Source organism: Macrobrachium rosenbergii, chromosome 8 (genome assembly GCF_040412425.1).
Source record: "Macrobrachium rosenbergii isolate ZJJX-2024 chromosome 8, ASM4041242v1, whole genome shotgun sequence".
NCBI lineage: Eukaryota > Metazoa > Arthropoda > Malacostraca > Decapoda > Palaemonidae > Macrobrachium > Macrobrachium rosenbergii.
In genome coordinates this window covers 8,712,003-8,728,371 of record NC_089748.1, presented here as the reverse complement: position 1 = coordinate 8,728,371, position 16,369 = coordinate 8,712,003, and positions in this window count along the sequence as shown.

Here is a 16,369-nt window from a genome sequence, read left to right as displayed (position 1 = left end):
GGAGAGTTGTGTACTTACTTCCCTTCAGTACAGTACTCGCAAATATACACAATGGAATGTTTTTCTGTGTTTGTTTTGTTTTCTACTTTATGCAAAGTGATGGGGGTACATTATTGACATTAAAAATACCCAAAATGGTACGTGGGGAGAAAAAAGGTTGAAAACCCCTGCTGTAGATGTTACTCTATTCATAGGCTTAAAGGTTACTGCGATTCTATTTGGAAATCTCAGAGCTGATCGTCCTAATTTTCTCAGCCATTTTTCAAATGTTGTTTATTTATGCATATGTTTGTGTTATAAGTTGTTTTTATTTTTTTCTCGTGGCAATACTATTTCATATAAGGGTTTTCTATATTTAAGAAGTTAACAGCATTTTGAATAATTATAGCGATAAAATAGCGGGAAGTGTAGTAACGACACTCGTTTTTTTTATAGTTGAGATAAGAAGGATGTTTGGGCAGGTCCCTCTCTCTCTAACATCAAGTTGGTGTCAAATAGATCTTATTTTCCCTCAAAGTTTCCATTTCATTTTACATAATTTGCTCCAGTGAAGGGGAGGAAGACCAATCCTAACCAAAGCCTAATTAATTCCTTATGTTGAGCACTGTGATAGCCGGCCCCTACAATCGATATATAAAAGAGATAAAAGAGACGAATACAAATGAATAACCATAACTCATAAGTGGAGTCAGACAAGTTACTTTTGGTCCTTGAACATTGTCCTGTGCATCTTCTTCTACTAAAGTGCCTCCACGTTTGCTCTCTTGAAAAATTTGTTTTTCACAGGTTCAAGACTTGATATTAAGGTTTTCTCTTTAACCAAAAGTTTCCTCATATTCATATAGTTGACGATATACTAAAACCTAAGTTTTATTGTTGAAGGTCATAATGTTTGAATGATTTGTTATTCAAATGTTTGTTTGTTTTGTTTCTCTTTGTTCCGGGTGTTATCCTCATTATTTGTGGAATTGAATGTCCAAATGTTATCAACGAGGAAGTTTCCAGTGAAAGTCTAAAGATTAGGCTTTTCATTGATGTGCCCTCCTGAAGTTGAACTTTATATGAAAGATTTAAACCACAATCAGCCTGAAATAAAAATCAAACAGCACCTACCACTGCAGTTTCATCTAGACTACATTTTTCCATTCAGTGTCCAAAAGGAAAATTACTACGGCTCTCAGTCACTTGCGTCTCCGCAATCCTTAAACGAAATGAAGGCATTTTCTCTTTACAGAAGAGCTTCTCATGAAAACATCGTTCGTCAGAGGTCAGAGGTGAGTTCAAAGGCATTCCATCACGCTGATGACTGCGCTTGCTCGATACAACTAGTCCTTGCTTCGGCCGTTACGGGCTGTCTTCTTTCCTCCTTCGCTACCACTTAAATGGATTATAACCTAATAGATCATTAAGCTAAGGACGTTTCCCATGGGATTCTAGTCTCCCCGCAGGTGGGTTGGTGTTGTCTGTGCGTACGTCCTCTCAGAGCACCAGCCATCAGTTCATTGAGGACGGTTGAGAAGTACCTAGCTAACACTGCGCTTTTGTTTACATTCCAATGATGCAAAAGGAATAGCACTGCTGCTCCCCCAACCTCATCAGTCACCCCAACCCCCCAAGCGCCACCCCTCGCCTCCACTCGCCGTCTCATTTTGTAAACCCAACTCTCCTCGACTGAGTCCGCCGACGGCCAGCGTTGCTTACATGGACTACGTGACAGCCATCACGTTCATTGTATTTTCTCAGTTTGTGTTTGTTGTGCTTTTGATTTGATATCTCCGCTTAAAATAGAACGGCAGGTTGCTTTTAGAGGCTGCACTTATGCTGCTTTCTTTTGTGTGCGTTGGGGCTAGTCAGATGTTTGGCTATTGTGTGGTTTTGAAACTTACTCATTTGCATGTTGCGTCATCGTACAATGATAGCTGAGAATTAATCAAAACTCAATTGTATATGTAACTACTAAAATGTTCAGGGATCATTGTATACACACACACACACACACATACACACACACACACATATATATTATATATATATATATATATATATATATATATATATATATATATATATATATATACTGTATATATATTTATATATATATATATATGTATGTATGTATATGTATGTATGTATGTATGTATTAGATATCTGCAATACGTTATGAAAGAATGAAACAATGAAATGATCCGCTTAAATCCTTAATCTTGACAAAACATTAAAAGAAAGCTCCATAACACTTTCAGATCCCGTGGCCAAAAGATACTCATAGGATTCCTATTATATCTTGAATTATTTCTATTTCTATCTTTGCTGGCCTATTTTTTTGTTTACAGGACTGTCTCTCATTTCCTATAAGAGGGAGTAGTAGATTATTATTATTTCCTAACAAGAGAGAGAGAGAGAGAGAGAGAGAGAGAGACATGCTTTCCATGTGCGCATGTGCAGCCATCTGGCATTGCACATTCGCTTTAACTGTATTGTTAAGGCACAGATAAGATAAAGCGATCAGAGATAATTTGTGCCCTTTATGATATTTTCATAAAAAAAATAGACGGTTTATTAAATATATTTATTCAAACGGCAATGGCGCCGTTCACGATGAAGAAAAAGCCTCCCGTACAGGGTTGAAAGTGGAACAAGACTCAGATAGAGGTCTCTCATCGATTGATGCTCGACGGTGCTGGAAACATTGACAGGCCATCTAAGGATTAAAGTCACGTGATTTACTAATTAATATTATTATTAGCATTTCTTTTATTGACATTAATAATGACATTTGATGCCTCAAAGACGTCAATTAACACAAGGGTATTAAAAACCTAATTCTGATTCATTGTTGAAGAGATTCAAGTCTTGCTTTCAAAGAAAAATAAGAAATTAAATATCTGACTTTGTGACTGCTTATAACTTTTGCAACTGCCAAAACTACCAACTTCCATCTAATTTATATATACATATATATACATATATATATATGTATATATACATATATATATATATACATATACATAAATACATATATGCACACATATATACGTACATGTATGCATAATATTGAATTCACTATACCTAAGGGATAACTTAAACTCAAGGAGTATTACAGTTGATAAGTGCTTCTATCGGGCTAAGATTCGAACCTGGGCCTTTGCTTTAGATATGGTGACTATGTATATTCTGAATGTATAGTGAATTTGATACTAAAGGATGTTTCTAATAATAAGTGAGATTCTTAATCTAGCAGTAAGGTCAGCACTTCATTCTCATTAGCCTGCGGCTAATATATAGTCCGTATTTTATTGAACCTAAATAAATGTTGAATCCCTAACAGCAGACACCTTAAAGGCTGGTCATATAATATAGGAAATGACAAGTTTTATTTCATTATGAAACTCGTCCTAGAAGCAAACATGCAGTACCCGATGTTTTACAAATGACAAGAGTATGGTTCTTATGAGAGATCCTCACATGAAAATAAAGGGTGATACCAAGACTTTCGACTTTTACTCTGAAGTCATCTTCAGTGCCCTTAAGATGACTTTAGAATAAAAGTCGAAAGTTTTGGTGCCTCCTTTTATTTCATTGTGAGAATAACTTGTATTCTTCATCCACGGGACCAAGGTGGAGATAAAAGTCTTTTTCTGATTAACTTCCAACAATTAAGTGGCAATTAAAGTCTATACATGTTTAAAATTAAAAAATTAAAGTAAATTTTTTGGAGCTGGCTGCAGGAAACATGAATTATGCCATCGAAGTCCAAGATTTCATGACATCACTAAAGCACTAAGGCAATCAAACAATCCTGGCTCATAGATGACCGCAAAATTATGTTGATGTATACAGCCAAGGGACAAAGGCCAAAACAAAAAAACCCAGGGCCTAAGGCTATAGCCTTATTAGTATAATAGTCGATCCGGCCCTGTGAGAATCATCAACTAACGTCGCAATTTTCGAAGACGAGCATTTGTTGTTGTCAAATTCCAGCTGAATGTGTCTGCTCCCCCTATCACATAATGAAGAATGATAGCCTTCATCATGAGTATTATCATAAAACGATTTCCTTTTTTAATAAATATCGCAGCTTCCCAGTAGGCACTGGTTATTCTGGGGTTCTTCTAGTTCTAGGTTTACATGTGCATACTAACACACACTTACAGCTATTTACTCTTACTATGGGAATAACGTATTGAAGATAACGTGGAGGCCTGGGAATCCCTTTGTCACACAGTAGATTCGTGCTGCCCTCCAGCAAAGCGTGGAGCCTCTTTATTTGTTAACCCTTAGAGGTGCTTTTCGAGATGCCTTTTTGGAACTGGCTGATAAAAAACGGCCATGGCTAGTTCAACAGAGATTTCATAATTCAGCAAACAATGAAGATTACAAAATTTCACGTGCCAGAGTACTCCAGAAATGCTTCTGCTCCAGAGAGTTTTATCCATGAGACTGTAAAGAAAGAGGAAAATGCACAAGAATCTCGCCTTTAGTAAAGAGGTGTAAAACTTAACAAAAAAATATGACAAAATCAAGCGGATAAAACCCACCGTGGGTCTACGTAGGCTAAAACAGACAATGTCTAAAACTTGTAGTTACCATACTTTTTAAAGCTTTTTATAAAGAGAAAAAGAATGTACGGTAAAGGATGAATATGAAAAAGTCACTCGTGAATAGATGACAAAATTCTATATAGATACATATAGCCTATATATATATATATATATATATATATATATATATATATATATATATATATATATATATATATATATATATATATATATATATATATATATATATATATATATATATATAGGAGAGAGAGAGAGAGAGACCAAGGGCAGATGGAAAGGCGCACGAACAATTAACAGCATTTATTGTGTCCGATGGCGTTTCGCAATGATCCATTTCATTTTCAAGACTGCAATGGTACATATAATTTTGTTTAATAAAAGGAACGTCACTACATATATAATATAATAAAGATAAAAATACAATTCTTAAAATACTCTAAAACAATCCTACCCGGTTCGTGGCTAACAAGTGACTAAACAGAAAAGAAGTAAAACTGGTAGAAAGTAAACAGGACAGCAAAACAATTATGTCATAAACAAAGGTGTGGAAAACGTCTGGGCATTTAATGAAGGAACGAGCGCTTTTATGAAAGTTGACTCCAAAGTCGTAAGCTTGTCCTCGTGCTGGGCTGAGGCTGTTATTTCGATGTTTTTCATATCAATCTGAGTTTTGCAGATTGCAGAGTGATTTCTTATATTTGATAATTCAGGCCTGGACAATCTGCATCCCGTCCTATTACTGACGCCCTGATGGCTACAGACGCGGGCTTTCAGTAGGCGTCTCGTATATCCAACATATATAGGTGTTCCCAGCTCGCACTTGGGACAAGTATGACGTTAGAAGTTAGAGACGGTCACAGGCTATCCCTTAGATCTGAAAAGAAACCCGAGTGTTAGAGGGTTTCGGAATAAACTTAATATTTACAAAAGGAAATTCTTAGCTAATGATCTCTGGAACTTTTTTGCGGAAATCATCACTGAAAAAGAAGGGAAATTTAGAGTAGATTTCTAGTTTGGGAACATTATAAATGACTTGTGCCTCATTAAAATTCACAACCAACAACTTTCTCAAAATTCTGTAAATATTTTTTAAAGAAAGTTATTTCTAAAAAAAAAAAAAAGTGTCAGGAACTCCGTTTCCTTGTGGAAGGCTTGCCAAGACGAAGTCAGAGTAAGAGCCCTGTGGGGGAGTGTAAATATAGCATTTAATTTAAAATTAAGATGACACGCGCTGTAAAAATTAGCACCCAACCGAGAAAGTTGCTCTTCTGTATATACTGGTATGACCAGATTATCCCGAATTACCTCTCTCCTTACTGCCCTCTAACAATTAACTATCCGCTGCTTTTGTTAATTGCGTTTACTTTTTAGCTTTCGTTTAAACTTCTTTGTGGCCCGACCTGCGAAATGAACGTGAAAACGCCTAGTACTGAAACTTTGCCTGGTATTTTCATGTAGTATTCACTTATACCAAAATAAAAAATCATGCACATCTTATGAGTTTTAGAGCACGGACGAATATATACTGTCTATATATATATATATATATATATATATATATATATATATATATATATATATATATATATATATATATATATATATATATATATATGTATGTTTGCCTATCAAACGAGTGAATCCGGTTCGACTTCCCCTGATGGCAAAGGGATGTCCACTCTCCGTCGATAACCCATTGCGCCTCGATTAATTTCATCAGTGATCAGAAACCTAGTATCTATATTATGGAAGAGTGGCAATCAAAGTTATGAAGGGCGAGGGGCTGGCGACCTGACCCTGAAAAGACTTGCTAGGAACCGGAAGGCGTCAGTCAACTCCTTTAGAGGGAAAAGGCATATGATGAAAAATTGTGTGCTACCGACATCTGTGGGTACTGCTTGCAGACTAAAATCTAAGTCGTTCCAATTTCACGAAACCACTGCAACATGTCGCTATCATCATAATCGCTGTATTCGAGCTGTTTAAACATGCTTCTGTTCATAAAGGACGATTCGATACCTCTGTCGTGATACAAGAGTGTTGTATTCAAAACGATTTGCAAGTTACCCAAGAACCTCCCGTAACAAAGAGAAAAGGATATTTCCCACATACCTTTTTTATTTGTTGCTTACTATAATTTGAAATGTATTAATAGTTGCTAAAAAAAATTTGTGGGCATGAAAAAATAACTTCTTTATGGACAAATGCATTAATAAAAGAATCTAATGTCAGTTCTCGTTTAAGAAAGAGTAGCTTTAATTTTTTTTCATTGGCAAACAATTGAATAATTCTTTTGTATCATATTAGTTATTTCATTATTAAAAATCTGTTATTTGGATGTACTGTACTGTGAATAATCTTTCATTTAGTGGAACATTTTCAAAACATATATATGACCTGTTTGACACTGCAGGATCCACTCTTTTATTTCTTTATAAGGAATCTTTTACATAAACAATATAAAGAACATTTTCTTATTTTCCAGCATGCCTTATTATTATTATTATTATTATTATTATTATTATTATTATTATTATTATTATTATTATTATTGTGAGCTGTATAGAAAGGACATGTCGAATTAATATAGACATTCAGGCTGCAGTGGATGGATTCAAGTCAAAGACAGAAAGGGGTGTAATTCTGGCGCCGAGGATGAAGTTGGTAAAACTACGAATTCTTTGATCAGCAGAAGTAAAGCAGGTACAGTCTGTTTTCCGAACCTAGGCCATATTCACTGTTGGAGAAAGGAACAGAGCGCAAGACCTCAAGAAAGCAAGTTTAAGTCGTCGCACATATGCAGTGGCATTATCAACGTTGCCAATGCTAGCTTATCAGGAGATTAAAGAAATGTTTAGTGTCGTTATTACCCCACAGTTACAGACAATCTTATGTTCACGGATATTTTACCGTGAAACCCAGTCATTTTTTCTATGCTCTGAAAAATACAAAAATAAAATGGAATTCACTACATTAGTTAGTCCAATTTTATTCAGCTGACAGTTATTTGTTGGTATCACTATTGACCTTTGTATAGTCTTTATTTTTCGAATATTGCTATCATGATTATAATGCGGATTGCTTCAAAAATTCTGTGCAGTGATAATGATCCAAGGAAACTTCCGGTTGCCAAATTCATTGACAGTGAAGCAGAATAGAAAGTGTGCACCAAACAAGCTTCGGTAACCAATTAAAACACTATTAACAATTCACCTAAGCAGTGCTCAAACTGTTCGACTCCGATGTATCTGCAGTTATATCAGTTAGTGATTCTATATAATTTTCAAATTGTATCCGATTTATTTATATGCATTATAAAGGCTTCACAGTCCAATGTAAATATATTAAAGAATGGAACATTTTCTTCAGTGAACTGTCAGGGTCTATACCGGGATGATATTAATTATTATTTTCGATTTCGCATCTGCATAGGGACTATATCTGAAGAGAATCATACAGCTTTCTATGGCGTTGCTTTGGTACATAAAGGTCCAAATATTGTCAAGGAACTTGCAACATGTCTTAGTGGCTCATCGTTGATTAAATGACGTCCAGTGTGACTTTTAAGCTATTGACGTCATCTTATGCATGATGACTTGGCTCTCGGCAATATCGCACTGTTGTACCAGTCCACTAAGGCTTTTGAGTTCTATTATGGCAAGGTTTGATATGGCAGGGACGTCATATAATCGTACACTCATCTCTCCTCTTGTATCTGGTGTAGAGACCAGCATGAGTGCATAAACTACCATTCATTTTCGAAGATACCACGAAAGCTGGTTTTTAGCTGGAGACTCGGTAAAATCACATCAGTGTCGTAAAATGGCGGTATCTTGTGGTATTTGGAATATTAAAATCAAAATACCTCACATACATTCACATACTTACATACATATATATATATATATATATATATATATATATATATATATATATATATATATATATATATATATATATATATAAATACTGTATATATGTGTGTGTTTTACCTTGTATACCTATTTCGTTAGACCAAGTGGTTGGCACCGGAGGGAGTTACCTACCGGCTCACAGCAATTTCAGAATAAGATTGCCGACCCCACGCCCTTAACCTCCCTGGCTATAACCCACGACGGGGACTTAATTCAGTATTTACGTCGACGAAGGCGCGGTGACTTTTAACTGAATAAGCCAGTATCAGCCCAACCTTGACGAGGATTCAAACATTGGTCCTCGTTACTGGTAACGCACCGGGAAGCCGACTCTGCTCTTCTTTTTGCTTAATTGTTTTTATTCCTTGATTGTAGAGACAAACTGTATTTAGGAATTGTTAAGAATATAAGTGTAGTCTTTGAGTCCTTCGCTAATTTGTTTAGTTACCCCCTACCAATTACGTACCCATTTTCTCCTATATTTTTTGTTTGTGTATTATTAACACAGACACACACACACACACATATATGTATATATATGTATATATATATATATATATATATATATATATATATATATATATATATATATATATCTTCCTGTATTTGTGTTGTAAACCTTTAAGAGAAAAGATTGAGATAAACATCTTTACTTGATTTGGCTATTATGAAGTTTATGTAATGTATAAGGAAAGAAGTACTTATTTTCCAACTGCGCATTTTGTATCTACGATCTTAACGAGAGTAATAAACAGAGTTTGTTATAAGCTGGCTGCCTCTCATTTATGAACTCGACCGTCTTAATTTTAGCCTTGAGATTGCCTCAGGATCTACAGGAATCACTGACAGAACATAGACATTTTCTTCGATAAAGTATCATAGGACAAAATACTCTCTTCACTTAAAGTGTCATTTGTTATTATTTGTGTTGTTACTCTTTTTCTTTGTTGGGGGTGGGGGGGCAAAGGAAAAGTGCCAGTGCGTCGAAGAAAGGTTTAGCCATTACTCGACATACTTTTTTAATGAGGCAAACTTCGAACAAGAACACGATCTATTGCAGGATGCTTCCACAAAATGCAATTCTCGTATGCAAAGCAATGGATAAAACAAAACAAAGAACACAGGAGTCAAATTTATTGGTAGTACAAATAATAACATCTCAAGACGATTGCTTTAAAAAAAGGAAAGAAAGGTTGGTTTAAAATAAAATAAATTAGGCCTCTTTATACCATCTTTGGAAATGGGTGTCACAAATTTTACATATTTGTTAGGAAAAGTTCATAGAAATCGCAGTAGTGTGTGCAATATATCTGCACAACAGAAAGTCTCATTAACTTTCATATTGAGATTTCATGGTAAAATCCGAACAGTCACAGTAAAATTGCACAATAGAAGCTTTAAACGCTATTTAAAATTAAAATAGTCAAACGGAAAGACTTTTTATTTTCATAAATTACAGCAAGAAAGCTAGTTATTTGCACGTCAAAATTGCGCAATGAATGCTAAATGGTTTAAAATACACTTACACGAGACTCTTAACATTCACCATTCAGATGACTCAATAGAAATGTCTATATTTCGTATTACGATTGCGCAGCGAAGAAAATAGATAGTTCAAGTAATATTTTACAGAAAATTTGAACAGCGAAGATAGAAAGACAAGTATGGTTATCTATTCATGCAGGCTGCAGAGCAGCGCGCTTCCTTTATGTTGTTGGGTAGGTTATTGCACAACTGCAGATCTTTTTTGCTTCACTGACGCTCCCCCGTTGTTGTATATGACCTTTCAATCAACAGAAAGAGAATATCTGAGTACTCGCAAGCTGTGGAACCCTAACCAGTGACTACAAGAGACTGCACTTTTTACAGATGTTTTGTGTCATATGGATGGGGCCAGTGGCTAGAATCTTCCCTCGCGAGTATTAAAATTTACTGGTCATCCAACTCTCATTATTCACCCTCCACATTTTACTGAGTAGGTTAAGAAGAGGGTCACGTATAATACGTAAGTTTAAATTTCACTCAAATCACTGATATATTTTGGTCTACAAAACGAAAGAGAACGTAATGGGAATATTTTAAAGGGGATTTTGTGTTGGCATCACACCTACAATGTAAACTTGTGATATGGAACTACCTGCATGCATCATGTGGATCATCATAATAATAATGTTTTGACACATGTCCGTTTTTAGCTAGGTGCGATCAATGCCTGCAAACATATCTCGAAACTATTCCATGACTGTCATGGAATAGCTTCTGCTGCCGTAGATGGTAAGATGAGGATGATGGATCTAAGGCCTACGACCTTAAGGTCTTGGACGGTCCCATCCTTCGAAGGAAGCAGACGAAACTTCAGCGTGGTCGATAAGGAGAGATTCACGAAGGGCGCCGCAAGAGCTTTTCAAGGTCACCACCGACAGTCGCTGGGAAGGCTTGCATGTGGCTGTCTGGGTTTAACAGCTTCCAGATTCCCTCTGGGATGTTCTATTCACTGCTCAGTAAAAGTTAGCTTTCTTGTGTCTGATTTGTTGTTCTTAATGAAATCAGGAAATAAAACAGAATGATGAATGTCACAGGATGACAAAAACACAATTCCCTGAAGAAAACTTTTTTTTCTATTTCATTGACAGCTGTATTTACTGTTACCGTTTTCATATTTTTGTAAATAATGCTGTCATCAGTAACACAAGGGATTTTTTTTTTACTTCATTCACCTTGTCATATATATAATTTATTTACAGGTAATTGGAAAAAGACACAGTCACCTCTCTTCTTATAGAACGAGCAAGTAGATTATATTAAAAAAATAGGGTATGGCAGCAATTGCCACTTAATCTGAAAGCACGAAAGTTGCATAGACTGCTGTTGTTTTGTGATAAAGGGCTGCATGTTGAACACAGCCCACCCCCCCCCGCCCCCCTTCCCGTCTACAAACGAAAGATATTTATCTAAGGTATGTTCATGTGATGAAGAATGGTGAATGATAATATTATCGTAATATTATTATTTTTATTCTTATTATCTTGATGATTTGAGAACAAAGCTTCAAAAAGAATATAATGGGTCAGGTAGCACGATACAGTACGATATGCCATAAGGGAATTTGCAGAAGTTCCATACGAAGATGAGACAATGGTGAAAGGCGATGGAGGTGTCTTAGACATGCCCTTCACGCAACCGCTGCAGCTGGCCCTGGGAGAATAGTACGTGACAGTGTCAGCTGGGATCCTCGGGGAACCAGAAGAACTGCAAGACACAGACACACTTGGGTGAGAACTATGAGGAAGGAGGCTGGAAGTGAGTGGAGATTTCTGGAGGATAGTGACATGGGTGGCAGGATTTCACAGAGGCCATTAACTTCATGAGGTGCTGGAGGCGATGATGATGCTTTTATAACAATGTCAGGAAATTTATCCAAGAGGAAGAGAAAATTAGAGATAAGAGAAAAGAAGATCAAAGCAAGAAAATTAAATTAAGAAAAAACTCGATGAATACCCTTTTATACACCAAGCATTATCCCAAGATGAAACTGAGAACCTCCTATAATGAATTAAGTGTGGTGTGGTGAAAAATTACGCATTTCACCACCTTGTTGGGTCCCTAGGCGCCAAAAACCACGTTGTCTTTCCTGATTGCACATGGGGCCAGACGAACGTACCCCGATCTCGTCTGGATGGCACTGGTGGCGACTGGGACGTGTCCAGTTGGTAGGAAAGTAGCAATTACACATCATTGAATGGTAATTAACGAAGCACCTGTGAATCTCATTTTTTCTAAGTAACATCATCAATAATAAGTAAGTATGTGAAATTTGAGCCTTGTTGGATAAGGCATTCTAATACACAAATTGGCACAGCTGAAGAACCTTCCCGCCCTCCGTGAGCGTCTATATAAAGGGGCAGCCGGCTCAGATAGTTGGCTCTCCGATCCAGGAAATCATAGAGATCAGTTGCAAAAACTGAAAGCACTACTAGGTTCTTTGTTATATCACCTATCCTATGGTACAACAAGTAAGGTAGGATAAGTAATTGAATTCTGTAAATGTGTCCACCGAGGTTTAATTGCAAGTGATTTCAAACCTGTAGTAAATATGTAAAGTGAATTTCCTTTCTATTCAAGTGTGGTAATTGATATTTTGAGTAACGTAAAGAAGTCTGTTTCGGCTTCACGTGTGCTGTGTGATTCGTTTTGCTAATGTGACGCTATTTGGCTGGGAGAATTCCATTGTGATTATGCATCCATTAGTGATGAGTGCTTATATGTAAATAATTGTGTAAATAAAGAAGTTTATAAGTAAACATTTTAAAAAATGTTGTCTCATTGAGCCTTCCCCAGATTGTAGACGTTCTCGTCATCCTTCACAATCCTGTAGCTAATAACATCAGCAAGAAACAGTGCGTTGTGATTGAATTTTCACAACAGGTGGGTACCTCATTCCTCGGACTCCCGGTACATGGAATGGTGCTCTAAGGGGTTTCACACTGTCAAGCATGTTGGCCAACACGCTCATCAAACCTCCAACACAACATGCTGGAAGAGTTTTCACACGCTCAAACCAGGCAGCCAATTTCAGTCGGTGCTAAGAAGCAAAGGAGCAACATGTCCCTTAGAAAAGAAGAGTTGATGGCAGTCGGGTTAGTGGTTGCTCTCAAGGAAAGGAAATGGCAGCAATCAAAGTGGACAAAGGACCGATTGCTGAAAAGGGATCAAATTTCTTTTATAAACTTAATGAAGGAGTTGAAATTGCACCCAGAAATCTTCTTTCACTGCATCTTTTCCCACTTCTATATCGGATCGATGTTTCTGACAGCTTTCCTTTACCTGGCTCGGTCAAGCACATCGTCCTCTGACAAGTGTTCGTCTCTCAGATCTTCCTAACTACATCTATCCACCTTCGCTTCGGTCTTCCTCTCGCTCTCCCAACAGGCACCCAGAAGGTTTGCCCAATTGTATGGCATGGACGAATTTACACGTTTAGAACTTTTGCATGTGGTCACTCCATTCATTACTTACAAAGACACCATTATGAGAAAGTCCATTAGCCCTCATGAACGGCTGAGCATGACATTGCGATTTTCAGCAAGGGCAGAGCTCTGCAAGACTTGAGATTTTCAGCTGTCATCGCCACTAACACCTTGTCTGGACTTGTACCAGAAACTTGTGATGCCATCTATAAAGCTCTTAAGAAGGACTATTTAAAGGTAAGGATTATGCTATTTAAAATTCAGTGTTCTTCATTCATTGTGGAAATACAGTACGTACGCAGGATACGTGAAAAATACTGAAACATATGGATGAAACGTGCAATACTTCTAAGTGATGACATTATTACATGGTCTGAAAATTTGAGAAATATTGCAGTCACTAACAGCATTATCGCTATGATGAGAGGAACTTGAAGACCGTGGTAAGGGTGTTACAAATGATTCATGTAAATGGTACGGTTCAGTGCAGTTTTAGAAAAGGCAGTCAAATTCCCATTCTCTGCTTAAAAAAAAGTGCATCAATTATCAACTTCCTAGCAAAGCTTGCTGTTTTCCCGTCCAGGGATTCCAGTCTCTGGCCAACGTATTTCCCAAAAGTTTCATTGGCAGGATCACGTCTCTCAAATCCTTTTGCTAAGTTTCGAGGGACCAAATCTAAAATATGATCTGATTTAGTAGGGTTTGTGCTCCTCCGTTTTACTGCCGGAGCATTGCTACATGTAGGTATTTCATCATCATCCGGTGGCTCGGCAACACTCTAGAAAAAGAAAAACACCTATAAATATATCGCAAGACTAATAATTTATCTCTCTCTCTCTCTCTCTCTCTCTTTCTCTCTCTCTCTCTCTCTCTCTATATATATATATATATATATATATATATATATATATATATATATATATATATATATATATATATATATATATATATATATATATATATATATATATATATATATATATATATATTCTATGTCACAATTTCTAGCGTTTCCTGCAACAGAAGAGTAGGAGATTGCTGGAGAACAGTTCGAGTCTAGATGGAATTTTCCACACTGTCGCGGTGTTGATGGACAGCATGTATGGATGACGCCACCATCAGAATCAGGGTCTTATTTTTGGAATTACAAGGGATGCCACAGCATTGTGTTAATGGCACATGTAAATGCGAACAGCGAATTCATCATGGCTGACACCGGAACAAACGCTCACATATCAGGTGGAGGAGTCATTGATAATAAAGAATTTGGCAAGCGACTCAACAATGAAACGCAGTATACCGGGCAGTCCGACACTTCAAGTTCCTCCTGGAGGGCACGCCCTTCACAATCTACACGGACCACCAGCCGCTGGTCCACGCCTTCACCAAGCAGGGGGACGCATGGTCTTCCAGGCAGCAGCGACACCTCGCGGGAGTTCACCTGCTCCGTCAAGTACCTCCCCGGCAGGAAGAACCCTGTGGCAGACGCCCCCTCCAGAGTCGAGCTTAACGCGGTGCAGCTCGGGATCAACTACGAGGACCTCGCCAGGGAGCAGGCTGCCGACCCAGAGACCCCAGCCTACCGCACCGCCATCAAAAGTACCAGAGTATGGGCGTGTAAATATCATTAGTTGAATTGCCCGACCTCTTAGAGCTCTCATGCTTTCGGAGTTCCCTTCTGAAAGGACTACGGAGACGGTTTATTTCATCACATCATCCTGCGTGCAATGAGGGTCAAGTTCTTTTAGCTTTTCATGCAACTCATCTGTACCTTTATCTCTTTAAATTCTTAGAGTATTCTTTCGATTTCACTTTCCACAAATCTATATTCTTCCTATATATGTCAATGAAATCTGTCGGGAATTTCTTTGACATGCACTGAGTTTTTCGTTGTGCGATAGTCTGCACGATCAACCCACGATTTACGATAGTGACTTAGCCCCCATGCAAGGACAAACGAGACACGTACCAGGTTTTTAAATTTTATTTACAAAAATAAAACTCAATCACTACCCTTACACAACAATCGCACAAAACCAACAAAAGCACAACAACGAACTTACAACCCGCGTGCTCGCAACACGAGAAGTGGGCACAATCGCCTTCAACCTCAAAGAAATTACTGAAATTTAACTACAACTGCCACATTACCACCGCAGCACACAAACGTCCAAACAGCTAGCCTAATCTCATGCAACCACTTTCATTACAAGCTACAACTCCGTAGGAGCACTCACAGTGCACGACTTCACAGCAACCTATTGGGAGCCCAAAAAGGGCACGAATGTTAGCTACAAGATCTCTGGAGGCAAGGGCGAAACAATGCCGCTAAGAGTCCCAGTTCCCAGTCCAGGTGGCTGCCAACTACGCTAACTCATTTCCAGTTACTCTGGCTTAAGAACCCCAAACTCACAACAACTCACTCAAACAAACAACTAGACGATACACGACGTTGCATACTGCGGCGGTACGTGCATTTGAACAAAATTTGCACTATCATTCACGTTCATTACGCGCCTCGACCAGTATGTTCCCCCATCCCGCGAAACCCCGTGGAATCGGTGGGAGTTTGAAGCGAGAAAATTCCATGCACTGAATTTCTTCGCGACAAAATCCATCACGATTTCCCTTTTCTTGTCCTTAATGGCAGACGTGTCACTCATTCTGAAAATTATAGGCCCAGTCTGTCACCGAAGGAGCTGCTATAGATGGTACGCCCCGGAGATTTGAATAATATGCATGAAGGTTGGAGACTGATGCCTGTTCAGACGATCATATATGGACATGAACGAGCAAGCCCCGCCCACAAAAGTCAGGCCCTATCAGACATCCGTCCAGCACGTTGGTCCAACATGTGTACCCTTTTCACACAGTCAAACATGCTCACAAACATCGTGTTGTCAAACGTGTTGGCCAACTAGAA